The 15620-nt window shown below is 37.9% G+C and overlaps 1 pseudogene; it reads right to left on the bottom strand.

Moving 5' to 3' along the window:
* Positions 1 to 10527: 10527 nt before the first annotated feature.
* LOC123239574 lies at positions 10528 to 11667 on the bottom strand (annotated as a pseudogene).
* Positions 11668 to 15620: the final 3953 nt, after the last annotated feature.

Here is a 15620-nt window from a genome sequence, read left to right as displayed (position 1 = left end):
TAAATTGGGAGGAATAGGGAGTACATCTTTGTCTTTTTTTGTCCCTCCTTCCTCTGCCTTTCCTGACATAGTAGGAGGCTTATGGCTCTTTTTATTTCTAGTACAAAGGTTTTTAGGGGCACAGTGAATCTAGTCCTGGGTCTGGAGTCAAAGAAGACTTGAATTCAAAACTGATCTCAGACACTTCTGAGCTTTGTGACTCTGTAGACAAGTCACTTAATCTCTGATTTTCTGACAAAACATTCCCTGGGAGCAGGAAATGGGTAACCACTCCAGTATCTCCTCCAAGAAAACCCCAAAGGGAGTCACAGAAAGTCAATCACTGAAAATGACTGAAAGCTTTGACGGTTTTGGTCTTTGGCGTCTGAATCTGTAAAATGAGAGCATGATACTAGAAATTCTTTCTTTAAGTCTTGCCAGGTCTGACACTGTATGGGAAAAGCTGAGGGAATATACAGCTTGGTACAAAGGGATTTGTCCTGGTACAAAGGTCTTGGAATTGCATGGAATTCCGGCCTTGGATCCTGGCTCTGACATTTCAGTGTGGACAAGATACAAATGTTCTGAGCCTCCATTCCCATGTCTGATAAATGGGATGATATAGTAATATTTGTACTCAGAGTGGGAACTAGGGATTCAAATGGTCAGGGCAAATTAAATAGGGAGAAATGGGGGTGACTAAGGAAAGTGCTTAAATTTTATGAGAACTTCTTTGCTACGGAAGTACATTCCCTCTCCAAAAGAAGTCCTATCTCTTTTCCCTGAGAGTCAAGGTCAGGAGTGTGCTGGCACTCATTTGTCCTGACTCTGGGAAGCCCATTAGTAAAATCTAAGTGTTAGAATTTCTACCTTGGAAATTGGCAAATGCTAAAAGCAAGGCTTGATTTATTGTTTTGTTGATTGTATAGATTTAAGAAAGTGATGAAAAAAATACTAATAATGCAGATTTAACTTAAAAGTGTATTGTTCAAATCTGGCCTCAGACACTTCCCAGCTGTGTGACCCTGGGCAAGTCACTTGACCCCCATTGCCCACCCTTACCACTCTTCCACCAAGGAGCCAATACACAGAAGTTAAGGGTTTAAAAAAAAAAAACCTTAAAAAAAGTGTATTGTGTGTACATTTTTTTCAGAGCCAGTTGTTAAATTTTACTGGCACACCAGTACAAAGCCCTGGAAGAGATCCCTGTCCTCAAAGGGTTCATCAGTCAGAGGTTCATAACCAGTTCCATGATTGTACCTTAAATGTTTAAGAGCCCTTTCACCAAGAGTTCCTGCTCCACAGGAGCACCATGTCTCCCCTCCTGCAACAAGGTCCATTTCTATCTGCTTTTTATCCTGTGATCCAATGGGCACCTGAAATCCTCTTCCCCATCTTTTCCCTGTGTAGTTCTTCATGAAAAGATTCAGTGTCCTGCCCTAGTTAAAACTCTATTTGTGGGGCAGTGAGGTGGTTCAGTGGACAGAGCATCAGGCACAGAGAGAGGATGTCCTGGGTTCAGACATAGCTTCAGATACTTGGGCAAGCCACTTAACCTCAATTGCTTAACCCTTACTGCTCTTCTGCCTTGGAATTGATACTCTGTATTAATTCTCTCTCTCTTTTTTAAAAGCCCTTACTTTCCATTTTAAAATCAATATCATTTATTAGTTCCAAGGCAGAAGAGCAGTAAGGGCTGGGCAATGGGAGCTAAGTGACTTGCCCAGGGTCACACAGCTAAGAACTATGTGAGGAAAGATTTGAACCCTGGACCTCCTGTCTCTGGGTCTGTTTCTCAATCCACAGAGCCATCTACTTGCTCCCTACTCTGTTTCAATTTTAAAACAGACCACGAAGGATAAAAAACAAAGCAAAACTCTATTTGCAGTCTCACTCATGATAAAAATGTCAGCTATTAGATCTTTTCAACTTTGAGCTAAAGTAGTGTGTTTTTTTTTCAAATAAAAAGTAAAATAGTTCAAGTTTGGCCTGCTAAATAGATAACTTTTTTCCGTTATCTTGATTATTCTCTTGACGTGAGAGGAGACAAAGAAAGTTCTTAAACAACCAAAACAAAACGAACAGGAAAACATTTCTTTTGTAAGCAAGAGTTGCCTAATAAGGACTCAGAGTTCAAGTGAAGATTTGTCTAATTTTTTAGCCCCAAGACAAAGAGTGAACCCCTGGCTCAGGGCAAAAATGAACTAGTAAATATTTATTAAAATGAGTTTAAATAAATTTTATGTAGATGAAGCTTTAGACAAACCAGTGGAAACGTTTGAGCCTTGCCTTTGGATGTATGTGCATGTGTGTGTAAGGATTGGTTCATCTTCAAATCCCTGGTATTACTCCAGGACGGGGAAGGGAGACAAGACTCATGTAACCATAGAAAAAAATTTTTTTAATTATGTTAAAAAAAAGAAATACAAAAAAAAATAGATGAGAAGATTCAGGAATTAATAAATACATGAATGACACCCCCCCCCTCCCAATTCCTGGTATTCCTTCTAGATTTTTTTTAAACTGCCAAATTGCTGCTTCCTGTAACTTTCCCTCATGGTTAGGTTCTTCTCCACGTCCTTTAAATCCCTGAGTGTGCACTTTCGCATGCTTTAAAACATCTGTTTAGAATATCATTTCTTCAGAACTTCAAAGGATTCATGATTTCATCAGGGGCCACGAAGACACCCTCCCCGTCGGGGAGGGTCAGTGCTCTGAGCCCGAGTCTCTAGCAGATCCACAAGGATGCTCCCACAGACAATATCTATGGACAAACTCCAAGTGGCTCTGGTTGCGTTGGCTCTGGACCAAGCCAGAGTTCCCGCACCAGAGGCATAATCCCCTAGCCGAGCGTTCCGGACCGCCGCCTGGACACCCACCCTCCAAAGGCCAGTTTTATATCTGAGGGGTTTTTTGGGCCTCTAGAGGTCACTGTACCCCAATTTATGGGGAAAGAGGCCGGCTCAAATCATGAAAGAAGGAGCAGCAGTGTTTGTGTTTGGTTGCTAAGGAGATTTTCCCAGTAGCTCTGCTGGACCCATTCCACAGCATTTTTCAGGGCTGGAGGCCATCCTAATCTACACAAAACATCTCGACAAGCCGAAAATATGTAAACCACATGCGGCCTCCCTCCCTCTCTCCAGGCACGCACTCCATTTTCTCTTAAGCACTTTTTCAAAGAACAAGGGGACGCGTAAACAGAGGGTTTTCAGAAAGAGTTTCCTTGCGATCTGACAGGATGCGCACAGATTTTCCCAAGCAGCTCTGTTTATACTATTTGCTGGAGATAACTTTACCCGAGAGATACACAGCCAAGCCCTCTTCCTCCCTCCCTCCCCCAAATCTCTGTCCAGGGGCAGAGTTCCCATTCCCTGCTCAGCCTGGATTCTCGGCACGGATGTCAGGCTCGCGCGTGAGGATCCGGAACAGTCACTCGTGGGGGACTGGTGGGGACTGGGGGTGGGCCTCAACAGTCACCTGTTTGGTGGTTATAACCAGGGCGTCTCAGGGCCCTCGGGACAGAAATCAGGCAAGTGCATCAGCACCCGGGGCCTCTCCTCCAGGATCCAGACAAGCTATGCCAAAAGGCTCATAAAAGAAGAAAGGGATGGGGAAGAGAAAGGAAAATGTAGACCAGAGACGGTCAGGGACAGAAACTCTAGAAAGAGGGGGAGCAGGTGTTTTTTCTGCATTCATATGATTTTACTTAGATATAGTAAGGATTCCTCTTTATAATAACTAATCACAGCTAGTATTTATGTTGTGCTTTATGGTTGGCAAAACACTTTACAAATATTATCTCATTCCATCCTTATAACCCTGGAAAAGTAGGGGCTATTATGATCCCCTACTCCTCAAGAGTTAACACCTAATGGAAGAACTTTGTACTTTTTGGTAAAAATACTTAGTACTTTTAATGGAGGGACTTAGTACTGCTTCTTTGGCAGTAGTTTGTTTTTAAAATTTAAAATAGTTTTAAGTATTGGGTCAATGGGATAAATTATAGCAAGATTTGAGCCCTGGCCAATATGACAATAAAGGAAAATGATAGATGTTGAAGAAGATGCGGCAAAAATTGGGACACTAATGCATTGTTGGTGGAGTTGTGAACTGATGGGTCCATTCTGGAGGGCAATTTGGAACCATGGCCAAAGGGCTATAAAACTCTGCATATCCTTTGATCCAATAATCCATCTACTAGGTCTGTATCCTAAAGAAACCAAAAACAAAAAGAAGGGAAAAAACCTATTTGTTTTTTATTTTATTTTTAAAAATTTTTATTTGTTTTAAAATATTTTTCCATATTTACATGATTCATGTTCTATCCCTCTACTCTTCCCTCCCGGCTCCTTGAGCTGACAAGCAATTCCACTGGGTTATACATGTGTTATCATTTTATATCTATTTCCATATTATTAATTTTTGTAATAGAGTAATCTTTTAAAAATCAAAACCCAGAATCCTATATCCATATAAACAAGTGATAAATCATATGTTTTTGAAAGGACCTATTTGTACAAAAATACTTATAGCAGCTCTTTTTGTGGTGGCAAAGAATTGGATACTGAGGGAATGTCCATCAATTGGAGAATAGCTGAACAAATTGTGGCATATGATAATGAGAATACTATTATGTTACAAGAAATGATGAGTAGGAAGATTTCATTTTTTAATTTAGTTTTTTCACCTAACTTCATGTAAAAATAGACTCCAGCATTTTAAAAAGAATATTGGGTCTTGAATTCTCTCTTTCCCTTCCTCTCCACCAACCCCCTAACCCTCTTGATATAGTAAGCAAACACATCCAGATTTTACATGTGCAATCATGTAAAACATTTTCCCATATTAATCCTTTTGTAGAAGGAAACACAAATAGAAAAAAAATTAAATTAAAAAAAGTTTGTTTTGGTCTGGATTCAGACTCAGTTTGTTTTCTCTGGAAATAGATGGTATTTTGTTTTCATGAACCCTTTGGGATAGTTTTGCATCATTGTATTGCTGAAAATAGTTGTTATTCGAAGTTGTTCATTGTAAAGTATTCCTTTACAATGTTCTGGGTCTGTTTGTTTTACTCTGCTTCAGTTCATGTAAGTCTGTAAAGCTTTTTCTGAGCTCCTATGAGCTGGATGACTTCAGAAAGAGATGGAAAGACCTACATGAATTGAAGCAGAGTGAAATAAGTAGAACCAGGAGAGCATTGTACACAGTAACAGCAATATTGTATGATGATCAATTGTGAAAGACTTAGCTACTCTCAACAATGCAATGATCATGGACAATTCTGAAGGACTTATGGCAAAGAATACCATTGCCTCCAGAGAAAGAACCATTGGAGTCAAAATGCAGACCAAAGCATATGATTTTTCACTTTAGTTTATTTGGGTTTTTATTTGGGGGAGTTTAGTTTTATATGAGTGTTTTCTTACAATAATGACCAATGTGCAAGTATGTTTTGTAAGATGATATATGAATAACCCAGATCAAATGGCTTTACTGTCTCTGGGAGGGGAGAAAGGAGACAATTTGGATCTTCTAAGTTTGGAAAATATATGTTGAAAATTGTTATTCCATGTAATTGGGAAAATAAAATATTAAAAAAAGACGAGGTCTGTGTTATAGGGGACTTGGAAGATGTAATATGGGGATTAGGTAGGATATAATAGGGAGGTGCAGGATATAATATGAGGCTAAAGCTAGGGTAATAACTGGTAGGATCAGGGAATAAGACAAGGCAAGGGACCCAAGGCTGGAGGTAATCAAAGGAATAGACTAGGTAGTAGGGAAGTTAAGGCAATATATTGAATGAGGAAGGTTCAATGATGAAGGATGGTAGTTGAGGTGGCAGGAGAAATAAGGTAATGTCTGAGTTCAGGGAGTATAACACTGAGGTAACAAAGGTTTCAAGGTTATTCCACTGATCCTCCCTTTTGTCTCTTAGCCAGTACCATATTGTTTTGATGCTCGCTGCTTTATAGTATAACTTAATATCTGGTACTACTAAGCCACCTTCCTTCACGTTTTTTTTTCATTATTTCCCTTGATATTCTTGATCTTTTGTTCTTCCAAATAAACTTTGTTATAGTTTTTTCTAATGTAGTAAAAAAAGGTTTTTGGTAGTTTGATAGGTATGGCACTAAATAAGTAAATTAATTTGGGTAGAATTGTCATTTTTATTATGTTAGCTTGTCCTACCCATGAGCACTCAATGTTTTCCCAATTGTGTAGATCTAGTTTTACTTTTTTGGAAAGTGTTTTGTAGTTATGTTTGTATAATTCCTGTATTTGTTTTGGTAGATAGATTCTTAAGTATTTTATATTGTCTAGGGTAATTTTAAATGGTGTTTCTCTTTCTACCTCTTGCTGCTGTGATTTGTTGGAAATATATAGAAATGCTGATGATTTATGTGCATTTATTTTGTATCCTGCAACTTTGCTAAAGTTGTTGATTATTTCTACTAGCTTTTTAGTTGATTCTCTAGGATTTTTTAAGTAGACAATCATATCATCTGCAAAGAGTGATAGCTTAGTCTCCTGCTTGCCTATTTTAATACCTTCAATTTCTTTTTCTTCTCTAATTGATACTGCTAGTGTTTCTAGTACAATGTTAAATAAAAGAGGTGATAATGGGCATCCTTGATTCACTCCTGATCTTATTGGAAAGGCTTCTAATTTATCTCCATTGCATATGATGCTTGTTGATGGTTTAAGATATATACTGTTTATTATTTCTAGGAAAGAACCTACTATTCCTATACTTTCTAGTGTTTTCAGTAGGAATGGGTGTTGTATTTTGTCAAAGGCTTTTTCAGCATTTATTGAGATAATCATGTGGTTTTTGTTGGTTTGCTTGTTGATATGGTCAATTATGTGGATGGTTTTCCTAATGTTGAACCATCCTTGCATTCCTGGTATAAATCCCACCTGATCATGATGAATAACCCTCTTGATCACTCGCTGGAGTCTTTTTGCTAGTATTCTATTTAAGATTTTTGCATCTATATTCATTAAGGAGATTGGTCTGTAATTTTCTTTCTCTGTTTTTGATCTGCCTGGCTTTGGAATCAGTACCATATTTGTGTCATAAAAGGAATTTGGTAAGACTCCTTATTTGCTTATTATATCAAATAATTTGTATAGTATTGGGATTAATTGTTCTTTGAATGTTTGATAGAATTCACTTGTGAATCCATCAGGCCCTGGCGATTTTTTCTTAGGGAGTTCTTTAATGGCCTTTTCAATTTCTTTTTCTGATATTGGATTATTTAAGTATTCTATTTCTTCTGCTGTTAATCTAGGCAATTTATATTTTTGCAAATATTCATCCATATCACCTAGATTACTAAGTTTATTGCTATATAATTGGGCAAAAAATAGTTTTTAATGATTGCCTTAACTTCCTCTTCATTAGAGGTGAGGTTTCCTTTTTCATCTTTGATACTATTAATTTGATTTTCTTCTTTCCTTTTTAAAATTAGATTAACCAGTACTTTGTCTATTTTATCTGTTTTTTTCCAAAATACCAGCTTCTACTCTTATTTATTAATTCAATAGTTCTTTTACTTTCGATTTTATTAATTTCTCCTTTGATTTTTAGTATTTCTAATTTAGTTTTCATCTGAGGATTTTTAATTTGTTCATTTTCTAGTTTTTTAAGTTGCATGCCCAATTCATTAACCTCTGCCCTCCCTAATTTGTTAATATATGCACTCAGTGATATCAATTTTCCCCTTAGAACTGCTTTGGCTGCATCCCATAAGTTTGGGTAAGATGTCTCATCATTGTCATTGTCTTCAATGAAATTATTAATTGTTTCTGTGATTTGTTCTTTCACTAAATTATTTTGGAGAATCATATTATTTAATTTCCAATTAGTTTTTGGTTTGCCTCTCCATGTATTCTTACTAATGACTATTTTTATTGCATTACGATCTGAGAAGGTTACATTTATTATTTCTGCTTTTTTGCATTTGTTTGCTATGTTTCTGTGCCCTATTACATGGTCTATCTTTGTGAATGTTCCATGTGCTGCTGAAAAGAAGGTGTATTTCTTTCAGTGGAATACACTTGGAGTAAGTGATGTCAGCAAGACAGTGTATGATAAACCCAAAGAGCCCAACTTTTGGGACAAAAATCCACTATTTGACAAAAACTGCTGGGAAAATTGGAAAACAATATGGGAGAGATTAGGTTTAGATCAACATCTCACACCATACACCAAGATAAATTCAGAATGGGTGAAAGACTTAAATATAAAGAAGGAAACTGTAAGTAAATTAGGTGAACACAGAATAGTATACTTGTCAGGTCTCTGGGAAAGGAAAGATTTTAAAACCAAACAAGAGTTAGAGAAAATTATAAAATAAAAAATAAATAATTTTGATTATATTAAATTAAAAAGTTGAGGGGGTGAAGGGGAAAGTAAAAACATGACTTATGTAACCATGGAAAATTTTTCTAAAAATAAAAAGTTATTAAAAAAAAAACAAAAAAACAAAAAAAAATTCAAGGGAGAGGATGAATTAATCTAAGCAGACAAACAGCAGCAGGGAAATACAGACTGGGACTTAGGTTAAAGACAAAATACTGAAGGGAAATAGACTGATCCCTTCAAGTAAAGGACACTATACAGCCAAGTTAGAGTCAGCCAAGACAGATTGGAATTGACTACAGGCTTTAGTCAGTATCACAGGAAGGGGCTTGTTTTGAAGTTACACTTCCTTCAAAATGGATACCCTCAGCTTCCCTCAAACCCAGAGAGTATGTTGTTTCTCTTTTCCTCTTCCTCCCTCTCTTACTAATCAACTAATGAAATAGCAAAAGGTCTTGTTTAAACACAAAAGGGGTTTATTGTCTTCTCCGGATAGATTGTCAGGGTAAAAGGATCAAGGAAGCCCTAACAGCCACTCAGAGAAACCTCAGGTGGGGGAAGGGAAGAAGGAATGTGAGACTGAGAAAGGACCTGCCTTTACTCAGCTCTCAAGGTGATTTTTTTTTTTTTATATTTTTTTTTTTTATTTTAAACCCTTAACTTCTGTGTATTGACTTATTGGTGGAAGAGTGGTAAGGGTAGGCAATGGGGGTTAAGTGACTTGCCCAGGGTCACACAGCTGGGAAGTGTCTGAGGCCGGATTTGAACCTAGGACCTCCCATCTCTAGGCCTGGCTCTCAATCCACTGAGCTACCCAGCTGCCCTCTCAAGGTGATTTTGAAATCAAAAGGGGTTTGGAAGTTGGATATAAAGACTCAATAGATAGTTTGTTGCCAGGGTAGGACTAAACTCTCACAGATTTAAACTAACTCTTTGATTCACTCTCCTATTCACTCTTCTCAGATATTCAGGTAAGGGAAATGAAGGTAGGAAATAAGGTAGGGTAGGGAGATTCAAAGGATTTATCTAAATTAACAAATCTCAAAAAACACAAATCTAGCTAGGTTTCAATCTCAAGAAGGAGCTTCAGCTGGACCCTGGTTTCCTCCACGAGTTCCTAAGTCCAACTGAACTTTTTCCCAAGATTCTAAAACCTTAACTGACAGTAGAAATTCTGCAAAAACAGTTGTACCCCCACTCTACATCTGTTACTTTGCTTATTACTATATTTAATTTATCACCCTGAACTCTAAGGTAACATGAGTTTGTATGTTTGTATATTTCCTCATTAATTTAATAAAATTTTAACATATCTCTTAGTTAACTAAGAGCTCCCATGATATCACCAAATGTCATATATTTCTTTCTTTTTTTTTTCAGTTTACTTGTAGCACTTTTATTTTTCCTTACACAATGACGTGTTGGGCATTACAATTCTCAACTCTTAGGATGACTTACAAATTTTGGTATTCTACTGTCATGTGAGAACATGAAGGCAACATACAAAAATCTTACATAAATTAACTAGATGCACAAATTTACAGAGGTTGTAAATGCAACTTTTTTGCAACTCAAGGTTGAGTAACTTAGCCCCATGACAAAGGGGGAAAACAGTGGGTTAAGGGGAAAAAAAAACAATTCCTAAGGCTTGGATTCATTACGTATTCCTGCTAGGATGATGGCAAGATGTAACATACATTTAATAAACTCTTGCCAGCCTTAGGATAGAAATTTTGCAAGTCAGCTCTTTTAGATTCTGGAAATCTGATCTTTAGATACCCTGTACAGATCTGATGCTTTATAGAACTAAACTGTACAGCTGTTGAGTGTCAACCAGCCAGATACTATATTGCCATGTTATCAGATCAATTCTCTATAGAAGTTAACTCAGCCTTACCTGTCAAAATGAAGTGACCTGTATCAGGGTTTAGATCAAAGATATGTACAAGGTATGCTAAAATGTACACCAAGGGAACAACTGTTAACTTGAATACGAGGTCAAATGAGTAACGGTTCAACAATCTAAAAAGTGCCGATATTTGTCTAATATCAGTTACAAACTTCGCCAAGTTTCTTTTCAAAGAAAGCTTATCCCAGTTTCATAAGGCTAATATGAGGTGTGTATTTGCCTGGGCAAATTTTTACTTTGTGAATACTCATGTAGCAAATGCTATGCATCTGCTAGCAGTCCATTTAGAAGCATTTGCGATGGACAATGGATGGGCCAGACTCATCATATTCCTGCTTGCTGATCCACATCTGCTGGAAGGTGGAGAGAGAAGCCAGAATAGAGCCACCAATCCAGACGGAATACTTAGTTCAGGGGGAGCAATGATCTTTATTTTCATTGTGCTAGGTGCGAGGGCTGTGATTTCTTTCTGCATTCTGTCAGCAATTCCAGGGTACATGGTAGTACCACCAGACAATACTGTGTTGGCATATAGATCCTTTTGGATATCAACATCACACTTCATGATAGAATTGAAAGTGGTCTCATGAATGCCACAGGATTCCATTCCCAGGAAGGATGGCTGGAAGAGGGCCTCTGGACACCTGAACCTCTCGTTGCCAGTGGTGATCACCTGGCCATCAGCAAGCTCATAGCTCTTCTCCAGGGAAGAGGATGAAGCAGCAGTGGCCATCTCCTGCTCGAAGTCCAGGGCAACATAGCACAGCTTCTCTTTGACGTCCCAAACAATTTCCCTTTCAGCTGTGGTAGTGAAGTTGTATGCTCTTTCTGTTGGTATCTTCATGAGGTAGTCTGTCAGGTCACGACCAGCCAAATCTAGATGAAGGATGGCATGGGAAAGGGCATAATCCTCATAGATGGGCACAGTGTGGGTGACACCATCACCAGAGTCCATAACAATACCAGTGGTACGACCAGAGGCATACAGAGACAACACAGCCTGAATAGCAACATACATGGCTGGAGTGTTGAAGGTCTCAAACATGATCTGTGTCATCTTCTCTCTGTTGGCCTTGGGGTTTAAGGGAGCTTCTGCAAGCAGAACAGGGTGTTCTTTAGGGGCTGCACGAAGCTCATTGTAGAAGGTATGATGCCAGATTTTCTCCATGTCATCCCAGTTGGTAACAATGCCATGTTCAACTGGATATTTCAGAGTCAGGATACCTCTCTTGCTCTGGGCTTCATCACCAACATAACTGTCCTTCTGCCCCATCCCCACCATGACACCCTGGTGTCTTGGGCATCCAACAATGGAGGGGAACATAGCCTGAGGAACATCATCCCCAGCAAAGCCAGCTTTGCACATGCCAGAGCCGTTGTCAATGACAAGAGCAGAAATTTCTTCTTCCATTTTTATTCAATCTGAGGTTGCGAACCATCCAAGTCTGAGAAATCAGAGTTGGGGGGAAGAAAGAGGGGCAAAAATTGGGGAAATGTCTAAAGTAGCCTACAAGTGCTGCCAGCTGCCACTGAGTGAGCCATATATTTCTGAAAATATCCTACATGTCATTTCTTAGTATTCCATCACAATTTGTTCAGCCATTCCCCAACTGGTGGGCATTCCCTCAATTTCCAATTCTTTGAAATCACAAAGAGACCTGGTACTAATGGGTCCTTTTCCTTTAAAATTTTTAAAAATATATCTCTTTGGGATACAGATGTACTAGTAGTATTGCTGGATCAAAGGTTATGCACAGTTTTAAAGCTCTTTGGGTTTAGTTAAGAAGGGCTTTCCATTGGTTTGGACCATTTCATAATTCCACCAACAGTGCATTAGTGTCCCTATTTTTCTATATCCTCTTCAACATTTGTAATTTTCCTTCTCTGTCATATTAGCTAAACTGTGAGATGGGTATCTCAGAGCTGTTTTAATGTGTATTTCTCTTAATCAGTGGCAATTCGGGGCTTTTTAAATGTGACTATTGATAGCTTTCATTTGTTCTTCTGAAATCTGCCTGTTCATTTGATTTAACCAAATATATTCAGTATCAACAAATCTATTGTTACCTTTTTGAGGGAGTTGCCTTTAAGATGATCTAATCAGACTCTTTTTGGAAAAGCTACATTTCTATGCTGGCCTTAAAATGAGAGGCAAGAAATTAATCTTATCTTTTTTTTTTTTCAACTTATGCCTTTCTTCCACTGTACCAGAGTGAGGGCACAGGGGAGTGGATTTCTCCCTCTAACCTCTCTGAGGAGTTGATGGTGCCCCTTTGGGGCAAATGCCTACTTTGCCCCTTGGGCCTGAAAGGAGAGTTCATGAGGTTGGATCTTTTCAGCCCAAGAAATACGAGAAGCCAGAGCAGTATCAAAAATTCATATATGACAGGGAAGCTAGGATAAAGAGCCAGACCTGGAGACAAAGGGTCCTGGTTTCAATTCTTGCCCTAGATGCTTTCTGTGTGACTTTTGGCACTTACCTCCCCTTGATTAGCCCTTACCACTCTTCTGCCTTAGAACCAATACAAAGCATTGATTCTAAAATGGAAGTTAAGAGTCTAAAAAAAATTCCTATAGGAGTGCATAATAGAGGTAGACAGGTGCTTGCCTATCTTCCTTGATGGCCATATACCCTAACCGCCTCTGGAGAGAGCGGGGAAATCTAAAAGTCTAAGAATCTAGTCTTGTGACACAGAAAGGTGTCGTCTTCTTAGGCAGTGCCAGCTTTAGATGTTGCCTTGAGTGTACATTCCCTTGAACTTCGGTTCAAGAATTTTGGAACTTAGGCCATTTAGAGGAGGGTTTTGGGTTTTATTTTAAAATTTTTTCATTACATTTTTAAATTTACTTCTTTTAGAGTAAACTTTCTTAACCTTACTTGTGTCATCAATACCTTTGCAGTTTGGAAACAGGCCCCCTCAGCCTCTTTCCTGAGAGTAAGAGGGTAAAGATTACATACAGTTCACCCACAGCTTGGGCAGCATGAACTGAACTAAGGGGAATGGAGGGCTTCTTTTCTTCCTCTGCTCTACTTTTTAGCTCTTGGCTTTGATGAACAGGTAGCCTGAGGTTTGTTTCTCTTCTCTTCCACTTGTCCTTCTCCATTTCAAATGTGGACAGTGATTCCTCACAGGATCTCAGGGATTTAGGTCATGGCAACCTTCAACTCAGTATTCTAAGTGGCATGCCAGTCAGTGAGAGGAAAGCCCTGAAGATTCTGGGAGATTGGGGTTCCAACCCAAAGGGTGTTTTATACTTGGAAATGGGACTGTGTTCTATAAAAACTGAATTTTAATTTAATTTCCTTCCGTGACTGAAGGGGTGGGGGAACTAAGTCCACATGTTTAGGAATATGTATCCAAATGAGGTATGCATGCATACATACAAATATGCTCATCTTAGTGGCTAAATGGTATTGGGGTACAGGGGATCTACCCACCCTACATTAGAGGGTGCTGGAGCCATTTATGGAGAGGCTAGACACTGTTGAATCTCCTTAAGGGAATTGGATTACTCTGGTATATGGGTGAAATAAAATATATTTGATCTTTAGTCAATGGGGACCAGGGTAGTTAGTGTTATAATAAAATAGAAATAAAAATCCAAAGAAATATGATTTCAACAAGATTAGGTCATGCCAGACTGACCTTATTTTCTTTCTTGACAGTATTACTGAAAGAATGATATAATAAAATTTATCTAGAATTTTTTAGCAAATCTTTTGATAAACATTTCAAATTATTCTTGTATAGAAGATGGAGTAATATGGATTAGATGATAATAAAATCGGATGGATTGAGAATTGATTGGATGGCTGGACTCCAAGAATAGTTATTAATGGTTAGTGGAGTACTTCAGGGATCTTTGCTTGGCCCTGTGTATAAAAAATATTTAGCATATTTATCAGTGGCTTGGAGAGAGTTGCAGGCCACATATTTGACATCTGTGGGATAGAAAAAGGAATCTATTAATATGAAATTCAACAGGGATAAATACAGAGTCTTGAATATTTTTCTACTGAAAAAAAGCCCCAAACACTTCACAAGTATGAGATGGGAGATAGGAACAAATAGTATCTGGTCTTAAAAGAGATCTGAGGATTTTAGTGGACTTCAGTGGATTTTAACTTATTATGATTCAATAGTATGACTCAGTCAAAAATATTCAGACAATCTTGGGCTGCAGTAAAAGTAGCAGAACTTCCAGGAAAAAAGAAGGTATACTCTGTTATCAATAGATATTAACTGGAACAATGTGTTTAATTCTGGACATTATAGTTTATAAGGGCATTGATAAACTAGATAGCAGCCTAAATTTATACCTAAACCCCGCATTCTATGCCAAGCTTGAGAATTCCAAACCAACTTTATATCTCCAATGGATGTTCTACCAACACTTCCAACTCAACATGTCCAAAACTGAACTTATCTTCATTCTTTTCTTCATCTACTTCTGCCAATGGCAATACTACCTTCCTACAAACCAAGCTTAATATCTCAGTGCCATAATTGACTGACTCTACTCTGAAAAGTAAAATCTATTTATACTTCCAAAAAATATCTCTGATGCTTTCTTATTTTCTCTGATGCTTTTCTTTTTTCTATTTCTTCTTTCTCACTTTTATTCAAGTCCTCATTATACCTTTTCAAGACTGGTTTTATAATCTTTAACCAGTCTGACCTTTTTCATTCTTTTTTCTCATCTTTACTCTACCCATCCCACACACTGTTGCCAGATTAAATAAAAAAATTTTTTTTTACTATACTGCTTTGTAAACCTTTTAATTTATTTTTACCTCTACATTTTAAATAATGAACTGGATAGCATAGATGAACTATTTATTAGGTTTTAAGGTAGTAGGAAGCTGAGAATGATAAATACTATGCTAAAGGACAGTCAGGATCTCAAAAGACTTTTCTTCAATAAGGCATCTCTGATGCACATGAAAAAAAATCATACAATATTTCCTGAAAGATCTAATAGAGAATTCTGTCCAAGAAATTCTTTATTATTAATATCAAGTAAGGTTTAAAACAGGTAGATGCTTGCCACTATCATTGATAATTGGGGTTAAGTGATTTGGCCAGGGTCACACAGCTAGGAAATGTCTGAGGTCAGATTTAAACCCAGGTCCTTTTGACTCCAGACCTGGTACTCTATCTGCTGTGCTACCCAGCTGTCCCCTCTTCCTATCTCTTAATAGTTGCTGTTATGAAGTTGTTGTTTTTTTTATCTTAGTACTTTGCTCATCTCTCTATCTACATTCTAGGTTGGTGAAGACTTGGAGGTCTTTCATAATGAGAGCTATGTGGGTAATTACCAAATACTAATTTCTATAAACTCCAGCCTATGCTCATTTGCTTG

The sequence above is a fragment of the Gracilinanus agilis genome, chromosome 3, assembly GCF_016433145.1.
Source record: "Gracilinanus agilis isolate LMUSP501 chromosome 3, AgileGrace, whole genome shotgun sequence".
NCBI classification, from domain to species: Eukaryota; Metazoa; Chordata; class Mammalia; order Didelphimorphia; family Didelphidae; genus Gracilinanus; species Gracilinanus agilis.
Note: the sequence above shows the minus strand (reverse complement) of the source record. Positions and strands in the feature narration are given on the sequence as shown.